General features: G+C 41.0%; 2 non-coding genes across 2 annotated transcripts; both read left to right on the top strand.

Annotated features, from left to right (window-relative positions):
• The first annotated feature begins 3,228 nt into the window (after positions 1-3,228).
• Positions 3,229-3,332, top strand: LOC112739735 (small nucleolar RNA R71). Its single transcript, XR_003170671.1, has one exon. It is a non-coding gene; the product is annotated as a small nucleolar RNA R71 (small nucleolar RNA).
• A 10,082-nt stretch (positions 3,333-13,414) lies between these two features.
• On the top strand, positions 13,415-13,522 carry LOC112739760 (small nucleolar RNA R71). Its single transcript, XR_003170698.1, has one exon. It is a non-coding gene; the product is annotated as a small nucleolar RNA R71 (small nucleolar RNA).
• The last annotated feature ends 1,201 nt before the right edge of the window (positions 13,523-14,723 follow it).

The following is a 14,723-nucleotide window of genomic DNA, read 5'->3' as shown; positions in this document are numbered from 1 at the left end:
TTTCTTCTTTTGTGGCTAGATGAAGCTGCCATTGGTTCTTTAGTTTTGGTAAGTGACAAGCTAAAGTTGACAAGGTGAAGCAAGAAGTGTTGTTGGAAGTGTGGGGAGGTTGTTTTCGGCAAGAGATAGTTTATGCTATGATGAAGGAAATGTGCATGAAGGAGATTTGGTGGTGTTGAACTTGTTCCCCAAGTGGTTCTTTATAGTGCCCGTAAGTGCAAAATGGACGGCTAGGGTGATTTGTGAAGGGTGGCTTGATGGTAAATATATGAATTAGGGAGAAGGACGAATTGCTTTTCATTTTCTTGGAAGTATTCTGGGTGCATTAGGTTGTACATGTAGCTATCTTTTCTTGCAGAACTTCCTTTTCCCATGTGTTAGTTTCAAAGACTTGTGAATTTTCTTTTTGACCAAGCACCATACCTCCCTTTGTCTTTTTCCTCCATTTTTGTCTTTTCTTTTGTACCTGCACAAACAAACAAGTTTGCTATCATTTTTCGGTCCATGTGAATTATGAATAGTACTTGCACATGTAAATCAATGATTGTCTTTATGAGCTTATAGCCGTGACTTCTACATGTATGCACACTTATTATTTGGACACCAAACTTAGTGTTTGGTCAAGTCTCCTGATGACATGAAATCCATATTGGTTGTCCTTAATGAATGTGCTTAATTCTAATAAATCATAGTCACCTTGGCTCTTTGATTCTAAACAAATTTACTACCCTAAGTAATTGAAACCAAAGCATTAAAACATGCGAATGGTATACTTGTCATGAATTTCGAAATCCAGAGGAACTTCGTGCTTTTCATGAACCGTGTTCAAAGAGGAACACCAAACTTAATCTTTGGTTGTGCACTAAAAATTGAATGCATTTTGAATAAAATTTGGGGTGCCTTCAGGCACACCAAACTTAGAGGCAAATTGCATTTTACATGCAATGTTTAGTGCACTCTTTCAGCAGTTGTCCTGAGGATTCAAGTTCATGCATAAGAAACCATGCTTTATTAGATGCACAACAAAACAAAAAAGTAAGGATATTAAAACATGGGTTGCCTCCCATGAAGCGCTTCTTTAACGTCACTAGCTTGACGGTTGTCCCTTGTTAGGGTGGATTGTAGTGCTTGACGTCTTCTCCTCTCACTATGAAAACGTCCCCACTTGATTCATTCATGACCTCTAAATGTTCCATAGAAAGAACTTTCCTGATTGTGAACACTTGAGGGAGCTGGGAAGGAATGGTTTTGAGGCCAGGTAGGATTGGCAGATAATGACTTGATATCACGTTATCTCCCGGAGAAAAACCTTCAGTGGGAATTTTCTTGTTTCTCCACCCTCTTGGCAATCTCCCTATCACTCTTCCCTTTCTCTTGAGGATTTCTTCATTGACCCTTATGTCAGGAGGATCCTTCTGATCTGTTTCCACTGATTCTTGTGGCTTTAACTCTTGCAACTCTTGTTTGCCTTCCAAGGACTGTTTTAGAGTTTCAGCTGCTGGATTACTTTCCTCCAAACACAGATGGCTACTATCATCCTTAGGCTTTTCAGGTTCTGGTTCAGGCTCAGATGCAGGTTTGAAAACTTTGAAAATGAGCTGTTCATCATGTATTCTCAGAATTAGCTCTCCTTGTTCTACATCTATGAGCGCTCTAGTAGTGGCTAGAAATGGTCTGCCCAGAATGATAGGGTGTAAGTAGCTTTCCTCCATGTCCACAATGACAAAGTCTGTGGGGAAGTAATAATCCCCCACTTTCACCAGCACATTTTCAACTACCCCTTCAGCTTGCTTCTGAGTTTTGTCAGCCAGTTGTATGATTACATCAGTGGATCTCACCTCATTCAGTTGTAGCCTCTTCATAAGAGTTAGAGGCATCACATTTATGCTAGCTCCTAGATCACAGAATCCTCTGTCAATTTTTGTTTCCCCTATGATGCAAGGGATATGAAAACTTCCTGGGTCCGTTTTCTTAGAGAGTGTGTCCTTCTTGATGAGAGCACTGCATTCTTTGTTCATTGTTACCGTTTGTCCTCCCTTCAAAACTCTTTTCTTGCTTAACAATTCCTTTAAATACTTGATGTGTGTAGGCATTTGATGGAGAATCTCAAGAAAGGGAATATTGACATGGAGAGAGTTAAATGTCTCTAAAAACCTTGAATAGGTTTTCCCTTTTTCACCTCCTCCTAACCTCTGAGGAAATGGTGCTTTTGGTTGGTATATTTCCAGCATGCCTTTTTGCAGTTCCTTGGCTTGCTCAGTTCCACTTTCCTGCTTAACTTCTTCCACACCTTCCTTCAAGATTTCTGGCTCCTGCTCTGAGGGCCTGATTCCTTCTTCTTCTGAAACTTCCTTCAATATGGTGATGGCCTTGCATTCTTCCCATCTCACTCTCTTTTGTTCCCCTTTAGGATTCTTTTCTGTGTCACTAGGGAACACTGCAGTTGATTTGACGGCCTGTTGAGATAGCTCTCCTACTTGAGACTCCATCCTCTTGAGTTTTTCACCATGGTTTCTTAAGGTAGCTCTCACATCATCCCTGAAGCTTTTCAATTCGGTTATGTCTTGACTCATGGTTGCCATCATTCCTTCTATCCGGTTTAATTGATCTTGAAATTGTTGGTTCGGATTAAGTTGGGTAGGTTGATTATTTTGGCCATGATATGATGGTTGGGGGTAAGTGTTTTGTGTGGCTTGGTATGATCTTTGGTTGGAGTTTTGGTATGTGGAATTGTTATGTTGGTTGTGGTTGTAAGGTTTGTGGTTTTGTGGTTGGGTTTGTTGGTTCCCCCACCCAAAGTTTGGGTGATTTTTCCATCCTGGGTTGTAAGTGTTGGAGTGTGGATCATATGATTGCCTTTGTTGGTTTCCCACATAGTTGGCCTCTTCCCAATCACCTCCTTCAATGCTTACTTCCTCTTGATCTTGTGTGTGTATTGCAGCCACTTGCTTTGTTTCTAATTGCCTGGTAAGCTCTGCTAGTTGCTTGGCAAACACCTTGTTTTGGGCTAGAATTGTATCAACATGGTTCAGCTCCATGACTCCCTTAGTGTTGTGCCTTTCTGATGCATAGTAGTACTCATTCTCAGCCACTGTCTCAATCACTTCAATGGCCTCTTCCACAGTCTTTTTCCTGTTCAATGAACCTCCTGATGAATGGTCTACAGCCTTCCTTGATTCATAAGAGAGTCCATCATAGAAAATATGCAATTGCACCCAATCATGGAACATGTCTGGTGGGCATTTCCTTGTCAAGTCCTTGAATCTCTCCCATGCCTCGTAGAGAGTTTCACCATCTTGTTGTCTAAAAGTCTGAACCTCAGATCGAAGCCTATTGACCTTTTGTGGGGGTAGAAACGTGCCAGAAACTTGCTTTCCACCTCATCCCATGTTGTTAGACTCCCCCTTGGGAATGATTCCAGCCACTTAGCTGCCTTGTCCCTAAGTGAAAATGGGAACAAAAGCAGTTTATATGCATCTTCCTGGACTCCATTGGACTTCACAGTGTCACAAATTCTCAGGAATTTTGTGAGATGTTGGTTTGGGTCTTCATTAGCACTTCCACCAAATGAACAATGATTCTCCACAAGTGATATTAGCTGTGGTTTGAGTTCAAAATTGTTGGCCTGAATGGGTGGTTTCTGGATGCTGCTACCACAATTCCCAGAGGTTGGGTTTATGTATGAACTAAGAACCCTCCTCTCAGGAATGGCATTGTTTCCATCAGCTCTCTCATGGTTGTGAACTTCTCTATCCATGTTGAGATCTAAAGCTTCCTCAAAATTGTCCTCAGATTCTCCTTCAGATTCCTCTTCTCCCACTACTCTCTTCCCTCTTGCTTCCCTTCTCAGTCTATGAAGGGTCCTCTCTGGTTCGGTATATGGAGGAGTTGATGTCTCTCCTCTCCTACCTGTCATACAAGAACACAGCACAGGCACAAACAAGTGAAATACTCTTGGTTAATGGAAGAGTATGGTTAGAGCAATTGAGGAATTAATTCAAACAGTTAGTGAGTCAGTGAGTTAGTTGCTTGAATTTAAAGGCATAAAGAAAGAAAGCATGTAACCGAGTGCAGAAATTAAAATTCAACAAGTAACTTGAACAGAATTAACAAAGCAAGAGAAATTGCTCAATCTAGTTAGCTTCCAATTGGAGAATTGTCAATCGAAAACCAATCCCCGGCAACGGCGCCATAAACTTGATGCGCATAAACTAGTTATGCTACGATTTAGGAAATTGCACGATCGGCAAAATTCCTTCCGGCAAGTGCACCGGTTATCGTCAAGTAAAAACTCACAATAGAGTGAGGTCGAATCCCACAAGGATTGGTTGAGTGAGCAATTCGGATTAGAAGTGTGTTCTAGTTGAGCGGAATCAAGATTGAGATGAGAATTGCGGAATGTAAAATTGGCGGGAAAAGTAAATGACAAGAAATTGAAATGGCGGAATCTTAAATTGCATGAATTAAAGAGCAGAAACTAAATTGCTAAAATTAAAAGGGAATGAGGGTGATTGCATGAATTGAGTTGCAGAATGTAAAGAGAAGATGTAAATCAGAATTGGGGGATTCATTGGGTTATAGGAGATATTGAGATCTCCGAATCAAAACATGTTTATCTCTTCCTCAAGCAATGCGTTCATTGAATTTTGCTTGGCAATCTTATATGATTGGATCCCAATCCCTTGGCTCACCAATTCTCTCTAAAAATGAACAAATTCCCAATCCCTTGGTTTAAATGTTCATAAGAAGAGATGATGCTCGATCACTGATTATACCACACAGTTTCATGAACCACAATTTGGTAGGATTACATGTCACAATATCCATCCAAACCCCAATCCAATTCACTGTGAGAAAGCTTCTCTAGCATGAATCCTCCATTCCTTTCCCAAGGTTCCGAAGGATTCCAATTATGGGTAGTTTCTTTCCCAAGACAACGACCCAATGGAATTAGATCGAGAAGCTTTCTAACAAAATTCAAGAGAAAAGATTGAAGAAGAAGATAAACTATTATTGATTCATTGAATTACAATAGAGCTCCCTAACCCAATGAAAGGGGGTTTAGTGAGTCATAGCTCTGAATTCAATTACAAAGATATGAAAACTAGCTAAAAGTGAAGGTAAAAATCCCCCCTAACTTAAATTCTATCCTATTTATACACTTTCTATATTGAGCTTCTGTTGTGTTTCTTGGGCTTTGAGGCCTCTCCCTGCTTTCCTTTTGCCTTGGGTTTATGATCCATAATCTTGATGAGGCTGTTGATCAAAATTCTGTAACATTCATTGAGCCAACTTAGTGATAATCAAATAATGACACATGACTCAATAAATTGAGATTTCAAACTCATCAATCCTTCAGGCCCAATCCCATAAACCATGATATTCAATTGGGTTTCATACCAGAGTAAGTTTAAGTTAATGTTTGTGCTCAAAGACTAACTTAAACCGCACTATTTTTGGCCCAGAAACCTTTTCCAAGAGTGGCGTTTAAGTTGCAGTTTAAGCTTAAACTGCAGCTTAAACGCCAGACACTTCCAGTGAGGCCTTTTGTAGAAGCTCGTTTAAGCTTCAGTTTAAGGTTAAACTGAAGCTTAAACGTGGAAATGGAAGAAGGCAGCCCTGGAGAGTCATGTAGTCGAACACGTTTAAGCTTCAGTTTAAGGTTAAACTGAAGCTTAAACGTGGAGATAGGAAGGGCAGCCCTGGAGGTCGAACACGTTTAACCTCCAGTTTAAGGTTAAACTGGAGGTTAAACGTGGAAATGGAAGGAGGCATCTTGGAGGTCGAACACGTTTAACCTCCAGTTTAAGGTTAAACTGGAGGTTAAACGTGGAAGCTTAGAAGGGTAGCCCTGGAGGTGTCGAGCACGTTTAAGCTCCAGTTTAAGGTTAAACTGGAGCTTAAACGTGGAAATGGAGAAAGCAACCCTGGAGGAGAAAACTTGGTCGAACACGTTTAAGCTCCAGTTTAAGGTCAAACTGGAGCTTAAACGTGGAAATGGCTCCCTGGTGCACTTCCCATTTCTGGCGTTTAACCTCCAGTTTAAGGTTAAACTGGAGGTTAAACGTGGAACTCCTTCCTGAGTGGCATTCTCATTCTGGCGTTTAACCTCCAGTTTAAGGTTAAACTGGAGGTTAAACGTGGAATGCTTCTTTGGTGAGACTTTCATTCTGGCGTTTAACCTCCAGTTTAAGGTTAAACTGGAGGTTAAACTTCAATTCCAGCATTTCTTAGCCTTCATGATTCTGGCGTTTAAGCTCCAGTTTAGGCTTAAACTGGAACTTAAACTCCACATGTGATATTCAAGCTTCCTTTATTGATTTTGTTGCTTCCTTGCTTAGCCTCTTCTTCCCTGAAATCATCCAAACAAATGCATCAAAGTCTTGCAAAATTTCATGAGAAATCTTCCATTCATAGCATTCAAGTAATATAACTAAAACTCATGGAATTTGCATCAAAATCATATTGTTTGGATGGTTCATTGCTTTGTTATTCTTTTAACCATTCTTGGTTACTTTAAGCTCAAGAAAATGCATAAAACCACTAAAACTAACAGAAAAATACTAGTGAAACTAGCCTAAGATGCCTTGGCATCATGACGCGGACGTGTGGGGAGGCTATTTCGCAAACGACGCGGCCGCGTGGGTGACGCGGACGCGTGAGCATGTTTGTGCCTAAGGCACGCCTCCAGCCACGCTTTCGTGTGACTCGCTGTTCAGCTTTCTTTTCTTCATAACGCACTGGGGACGCGGACGCGTCAGCGACGCTGCCGCGTCGTGTGCTTCTTTTTTTTTATATATAAAACTAATATGCAAAATGCACATGCAAACTGTATGCAGCTAAATGCAGGGATGATGAGAAGAGTCATTAACATCATAAAAATAAAGTAAAAATAAAACTAAGACTGAAATGGAACGATCCTACCATGGTGGGTTGTCTCCCACCTAGCACTTTGTTTTTACGTCCTTAAGTTGGACACTCGTCAGGCTCATTCAGCTTCTCTTGGTGGATCTTCTAAGAGGAAGATCTCTAGTTCCTTTTGATTCTTCATCTTCTCACCATGGTAAAGCTTTAGGTGATGTCCATTAACCTTAAGAAATTTGGAGTTAACAGGATGACGCAGGTAGAAAATTCCGTATGGCTCTACCTTTTCTACTCTGTATGGACCTTCCCATCTTTATCTCAGTTTACCTGGCATGAGCCTCAGTCTGGAGTTATATAGTAAAACTAACTCCCCTAGTCTGAATTCTTTTCTTTTAATGTGCTTGTCATGGACAGCCTTCATTTTCTCCTTGTAACGCCTGGAGTTGTCATATGCTTCTAGGCGGAGGGTCTCTAGTTCTGCTAGTTGCAGCTTTCTTTCAGCACCAGCTTTCGTAAGATTCATGTTGCACTCCTTCACAGCCCATAAAGCCTTGTGTTCCACCTCTATGGGGAGGTGGCAAGCCTTTCCGTATACCAAGCGGAAGGGGCTCATCTTAATGGGTGTCTTGTACGCTGTTCTATATGCCCAGAGTGCATTTTGTAGCCTGGCACTCTAGTCCTTCCTGTGAGGTTTTAATATCTTCTCCAGAATACATTTAATCTCTCTGTTAGAGACTTCTGCTTGCCCATTGGTCTGGAGATGATAAGCTGTTGCTACTTTGTGAATTATCCCATGCTTTTTCAGTAATCCTGTTAGTCTCCTGTTACAAAAATGGGTGCCTTGATCGCTCACGATCGCTCGTGGTGATCCAAAGCGACAGATAATATAGTTTCTAACAAAGGAAACAACAGTGTTAGCATCATCAGTACGGGTAGGAATTGCTTCCACCCACTTAGAAACATAATCTACGGCTAACAGTATATAAGAGTAACCATTAGAATTTGGAAATGGACCCATGAAGTCGATGCCCCAAACATAAAAAATTTCACAGAAAAGCATAAGCTGTTGAGGCATCTCATCCCTCTTGGATATATTACCAAACCTTTGGCATGGGGAACAAGATTTACAAAATTCAGCAGCATCTTTAAAAAGAGTAGGCCACCAGAATCCACAGTCTAGAATTTTTCTAGCTGTTCTTTGAGGGCCAAAATGTCCTCCACTCTCAGATGAGTGGCAGGCCTCTAAAATGGACTGGAATTCTAATTGAGGCACACACCGTCTAATTACTTGGTCAGCACCACACCTCCATAAATATGGATCGTCCCATATATAATATTTGGACTTGCTTTTCAGCTTGTCTCCTTGGTGCTTAGAAAAATTTGGAGGAAAAGTGTGGCTAACTAGATAATTAGCTACAGGTGCATACCAAGGAACTACTTCAGATACTGCTTGTAAGATATCAAATGGGAAATTATCATTTATAGGAGTGGAGTCACCCTTAATGTGCTCAAGGCGACTCAGGTGGTCTGCCACTAAATTCTGGTTACCACTCCTTTCCTTAATTTCTAAATCAAATTCTTGTAACAGCAGTATCCAACGTATTAGATTTGCTTTGAACTCCTTTTTAGCTAATAAATATTTTAGAGCTGTATGGTCTGAGTACACTACTACCTTAGTACCAAGTAAGTAGGCTCAAAATTTATCCAGAGCAAAAACAATAGCAAGAAGCTCTTTTTCAGTAGTAGTGTAATTAGACTGAGCAGCATCTAAAGTCTTAGATGCATAAGCAATTACAAAAGGGTCCTTACCTTCGCGCTGAGCCAGCGCTGCTCCTACTACATGGTTAGAAGCATCACACATGATTTCAAATGGCTGGCTCCAGTCGGGTCCTCTCACAATTGGAGCTTGAGTCAGGGCGGTCTTCAGCTTATCAAACGCTTGCATACAGCTGGTGCACGAATTGTGAATCACACTTTTCACAACGCGTACCACTTACCAGCAAGTGCACTGGGTCGTCCAAGTAATACCTTACGTGAGTAAGGGTCGAATCCCACGGAGATTGTTGGTTTGAAGCAATCTATGATTATCTTGTAAATCTTAGTCAGAAAGTCAGTTATGTTTATCAGTTGAATTGTGAATAACCAAGAGAGCATAAATTAAATGTTACTTGTTATGCAGTAATGGAGAATATGTTGGAGTTTTGGAGATGCTTTGTCTTCTGAATCTCTGCTTTCCTCTGTCTTCTGATTCACGCATGCACTTCCTCCCATGGCAAGCTGTATGTAGGGGGTCACCGTCGTCAATGGCTACATCCCATCCTCTCAGTGAAGAATATGCTCACATGCTCTGTCACAGCACGGCTAATCATCTGTCGGTTCTCGATCATACTGGAATAGGATTCTTCATCCTTTTGCGTTTGTCACTAACGCCCAGCACTCGCGAGTTTGAAGCTCGTCACAGTCATTCGATCATTGAATCCTACTCGGAATACCACAGACAAGGTTTAGACTTTCCGGATTCTCATGAATGCTGCCATCAGTTCTAGCTTATACCACAGAGATTCTGATTAAGGAATCTAAGAGATATTCATTCAATCTGATGTAGAACGGAGGTGGTTGTCAGGCACACGTTCATGGTTTGAGGAAGGTGATGAGTGTCACGGATCATCACCTTCATCACAGTTAAGCGCGAATGAACATCTTAGGTAGGAACAAGCGTGCTTGAATGGAAAACAGAAATACTTGCATTAATTCATCGAGACACAGCAGAGCCCCTCACCCCCAACAATGGAGTTTAGAGACTCATGCCATCAAAGAGTACAAAGTTCAGATCTAAAAATGTCATGAGATACAAAATAAGTCTCTAAAAGTTGTTTAAATACTAAACTAGTAGCCTAGGTTTACAGAAAATGAGTAAACTATAGCAGATGGTATAGAGATCCACTTCTGGGGCCCACTTGGTGTGTGCTGGGGCTGAGATTTAAGTAATTCACGTACATAAGGCCATTTTGGGCGTTCAACGCCAGGTTTGGATCCATTTCTGGCGTTGAACTCCAACTTTTAATCCTTTTCTGGCGCTGGACGCCAAATTGGGCAGAGAACTGGCGTTGAACGCCAGTTTACGTCATCTATTCTTGAGCAAAGTATGGACTATTATATATTGCTGGAAAGTCCTGGATGTCTACTTTCCAACGCAATTGGAAGCACACCATTTCGAGTTCTGTAGCTCCAGAAAATCCACTTTGAGTGCAGGGAGGTCAGAATCCAACAGCATCAGCAGTCCTTTTTCAGCCTAAATCAGATTTTTGCTCAGCTCCTTCAATTTCAGCCAGAAAAATACCTGAAATTACAGAAAAATACAAAACTTATAGTAAAGTCTAGAAATATGAATTTTTCCTAAAAACTAATGAAAATAAACAAAAAACTAACTAAAACATACCAAAAACTATATGAAATTAACTCCAAAAAGCGTATAAAATATCCGCTCATCAACAGCTTTCACTGAACTCGAACTCAATTTCCTTCTGCAACAATCTGGATAAAGGTAATGCTACCTTACTGAAGTCCTTAATGAATCTCCTGTAAAAACCTGCGTGGCCAAGGAACGAACGACTTCCCTCACAGAGGAAGGGTAAGGTAAACTAGAAATAACATCCACCTTTGCTGGATCTACAGAAATGCCAGTATTAGGCACAACATGTCCTAGTACAATTCCTTGTTTGACCATAAAGTGACATTTTTCAAAATTTAATACAAGGTTTGTACTACCACATCTGTCTAACACTCTAGATAAACTATCCAAGCAAAGGCTAAATGAATCACCATATATGCTAAAATCATCCATAAAAACTTTCATACAGTTCTCAATAAGATCAGAGAAAAGACTCATCATGCATCTTTGGAAAGTAGCAGGTGCATTGCATAATCCAAAGGGCATTCTCTTATAAGCATAAGTCCCAAAAGGACATGTAAAAGTAGTCTTTTCCTGATCTTCAGGAGCTATATGAATTTGAAAGTATCCTGTATAACCATCTAAGAAACAATAATGAGATTTACCTGACAGGCGATCAAGCATTTGATCAATGAATGGCAAGGGGTAATGATCCTTGCGAGTGGCTTGGTTGAGACGCCTATAGTCAATGCAAACTCTCCATGAATTCTGCACTCTAGTTGTCAGAAGCTCTCCATGCTCATTCTTTATTGTTGTGACTCCAGACTTCTTGGGCACCACTTGTATTGGACTGACCCATTTACTGTCTGAGATGGGCTAAATAATATCTGCCTCAAGTAGCCTGGTCACTTCCTTCTTGACAACTTCTAAGATGGTGGGATTCAATCTTCTTTGAGGCTGACGGATAGGCTTTGCTCCCTCTTCTAAGAATATTTTGTGTTCACAAATTTGGGGGCTAATGCCTACTATATCCGCCAAGCTCCATCCAATTGCTTTCTTATATTTTCTCAGCACACTGAGTAGTTGTTCTTCTTGTTGAGAAGTGAGTTCCCTTACAATGATAACTGGGAACTTTTGCTTGTCCTCAAGGTAAGCATACTTGAGGTGTGGAGAAAGGGGCTTTAACTCTAATTTCTGCTCATAGCTAGGCTCTGGATCATCCGTGGCTGGTGATAATGGTAAAGTTTTCTCATTATTTTCAGAAAGTGTCCCCACACTTGGACCTTGCTCCATGTACTTCTCTTCTAATTCTTCCTGGTGAACTTCAGCTACAGTTTCATCAATAATGTCACATTGAAAGATAGAATGATCTTCCGAAGGATGCTTCATAGCTTCATTTAAACTGAAACTCACTGTTCTGCCATCTATCTCAAAAGAGTAAGTTCCTGAGAATGCATCCAGCTTGAACTTTGAAGTCTTCAGAAATGGTCTTCCAAGCAGGATTGATGATGGTCTTCCTGAGCCATTAGGGGGGATTTCTAGGATGTAGAAATCAATGGGAAACGTGAGCCCCTTAATGCTCACTAGTACATCTTCAGCAATTCTAACTACTGTAATAACGCTTTTATCTGCTAACACAAAACGAGCTGCCGACCTTTTTAAGGGAGGGAGCCTTAAAGTATCATATATAGACAAAGGCATTATGCTAACACATGCTCTTAAATCACACATACAGTCAGAAAATATCACACCTCCAATGGTACAGTTAACCATACATGGACCTGGATCACTACATTTTTCAGGTATATTTCCCATTAAAGTAGATATAGAACTACCTAAAGGAATAGTTTCTAATTCATTAATTTTATCTTTATGTATGCACAAATCTTTTAGAAACTTTGCGTATTTAGGTACCTGTTGAATAACATCAAAAAGGGGAACAGTTACCTCGACCTTTTTTAATATTTCTACCATTTTGGGATCAAGTTCCATCTGCTTTCTGGGCTTCCTTGCAAGTTGTGGAAATGGGATAGGAGGGGCGCGATTTGTAGCTTCAGCATCCCTTGGTGCTTCATTCTGTGGCTGAGCTTCTTCTTCTTCAACTATGTCGTGTACGTCCTCTTCCTCTTCAGAATCTTCCACTTTCACCACATCCTCTACTGGCACGTTTTCTGGTAGGTTTGGCTCCTCATGGTTCCTCTCCTGTAGTGTGGTTCCGGACCTTAGAGTGATGGCATTGATGCCACCCTTGGGATTAGGTAGTGGTTGAGAAGGAATTCCATTAGAGCTTTAAGGTTGATGTGTGGAATTAAGTGAGGAATCCATCCGGGAGACGAGAGCTTGTAAAGTGGCAGTTAAGCCATTTAGACTAGAGTTAAGCTGAGCATGCATGTCTTGTTGTCCTTGTACAAGAGAACGGAGTATCTCGTCATTTGATGAGGAATTAGAATAAGCAGTCTGAGAAACTTGTTGTTGGGTTTGCTGGGGTCCTTGTGATTGTCTTAGGTGAAGTGCTCTGTAAGGTTGGTTCTGATTCTGCTGTCGGTTGTTGTTATTATTATTCCACCTTTGGTTTCCATTATTGTCTCTGCCTCCTCTGTTAAAGTTATCCCTCCAGCCATGGTTAGAATTATCTCTCCAACCTTGGTTGGAATTGTCTTGCCATCCATGGCTATTGTTGCCACCTTGGTTGTAGTTACCACCTTGTTGATTGTATCATTGATTCGGGCGGTCATAGAAGTTGTGAATGGCTGCCGCAGTGTTGTCTTTCTGGAGCTGTAGGCATTCATCAGTATAATGACTATAATCAGCACAGATCCCGCATACTCTTTGTGGAACTAACTATTGGCTCTGTTGTGGTGAAGGTTGTGCTTGTTGCGCTTGTTGTTGATTCAATTGCATCTACTTCAGTAGGTTGGTCATTTCACATATACTCTGGGTGAGAGCAGTAGTCTCTTTGCTAGTGGAAATCTCTGCAACAGCTTTGGGGTTGTGCCTTTGTCTGTGATTCCTAGTGGACTCAGCTAAGTCGCTGATCAGTTGCCATGCTTCATCTGCGGTTTTGTACTTTTTCAGAGAACCATTACTGGCACCTTTCAGTGTAGTCTTATCTTGGGGGTTCATGCCTTGAGTGAAGTAGCTGATCAATACTAGTTTACCAATCATGTGATGGGGACATGGGTCCAGGAGATTGTTGAAGCGCTCCCAATATTCAAAGAGAGTCTCTGATTCATCTTGAACAATGCAGGAGATCTCTTTTCTCAGTCTATCTGTGACTTCAGCTGGGAAGTATTTTTCCAAAAATTCTCTTCTGAGTGTATACCAGTTGGTAACAGTTGCTTCAGGTTGGGAGTAGTACCACTCCCTCGCCTTTCCCTCAAGAGAAAAATGGAAAGCGATTAACAGAATAGAAGTTTGATCTGCACCATGACGCCTAACAGTAGAACAGGCTGTCTGGAAATCCCTAAGGGGCTTGATAGGCTCTTGAGCAGGTAAGCCATGCAACTTGGGCATCAAGTTGATCAGTGCGGTTTTTAGTTCAAAATCTGCAGCTACAGTTGGGTGATGCACTTGATACGGCTGCAGTGTAAAATCTGGGGCTCTTGCCTCCTGGAGAGTAATCCTCCTAGGTGCTGCCATGTTTTCTGCACGTAAATCAACTGGATCAGTAGTAAATGAGCTTGTCTCGCTCTCAGATGGCGGTTCAGATTCACCCTCTGATGAGACTGGTGAATTGATAATAATTACTTCACTACCCTCGGAGGCTAACCGACGTCGAGTTCGTCTAATATGTGAAAGAGTTCTTTCAATTTCAGGATCAAATGGGACTAAACTCGGATCAGGCAATGAACGTGTCACTCAATGAGAAAGACATGTAACTCATGGTAACAGAAATAAAAATAAAATATGCAAATAAAATAAAATATATACACTAATTAATAATTTAGCACACTATCACAACTCCCCGGCAACGGCGCCAAAAATTGATGCGTGGCAGAAGTTAACCAATTAAGAGATTTCAATTAAGAGAACAGCGTTGCACATATAGCTCTTAACCAGCTAAGATCTGCCTCACCAATTTAAAAAGGGTTGTCACAAATGTTAAAAATAAAATACTGGGAGTATGAGTCCCAGGTCGTCTCCCAACGAGTTACAGGAAAGAGTGCTAATTTATTAATCAGAAAATTTCCAGAAAGTCGAGTTTGATAACGAGTAATTAAAATAGTTGTGAATTAAGGCAATAATGATAAACTAAGAATAATTATTGATACTCTGAATAAAAGGCCCTGACTGGGGGAATGATTAAATGGAACTTCTATCCTTGTTGGGATCTTCTCAAATGTGGTGTAAAAAGGTTGTTGTTCTCACTCGATTTTCCCTTACTAAATAAGGAAAGGTATGGTGATTGAACTAACTCTTACCCTCAGATCTTAGCCCTCTCCCTTAGGGAGGTCTAGTGTTAGTAAGT

The sequence above is a fragment of the Arachis hypogaea genome, chromosome 13 (assembly GCF_003086295.3).
Source record: "Arachis hypogaea cultivar Tifrunner chromosome 13, arahy.Tifrunner.gnm2.J5K5, whole genome shotgun sequence".
Taxonomy (NCBI): Eukaryota; Viridiplantae; Streptophyta; class Magnoliopsida; order Fabales; family Fabaceae; genus Arachis; species Arachis hypogaea.
The sequence above is the reverse complement of the archived record's forward strand: the minus strand, read 5'-3'. Positions and strand labels throughout refer to the sequence as shown.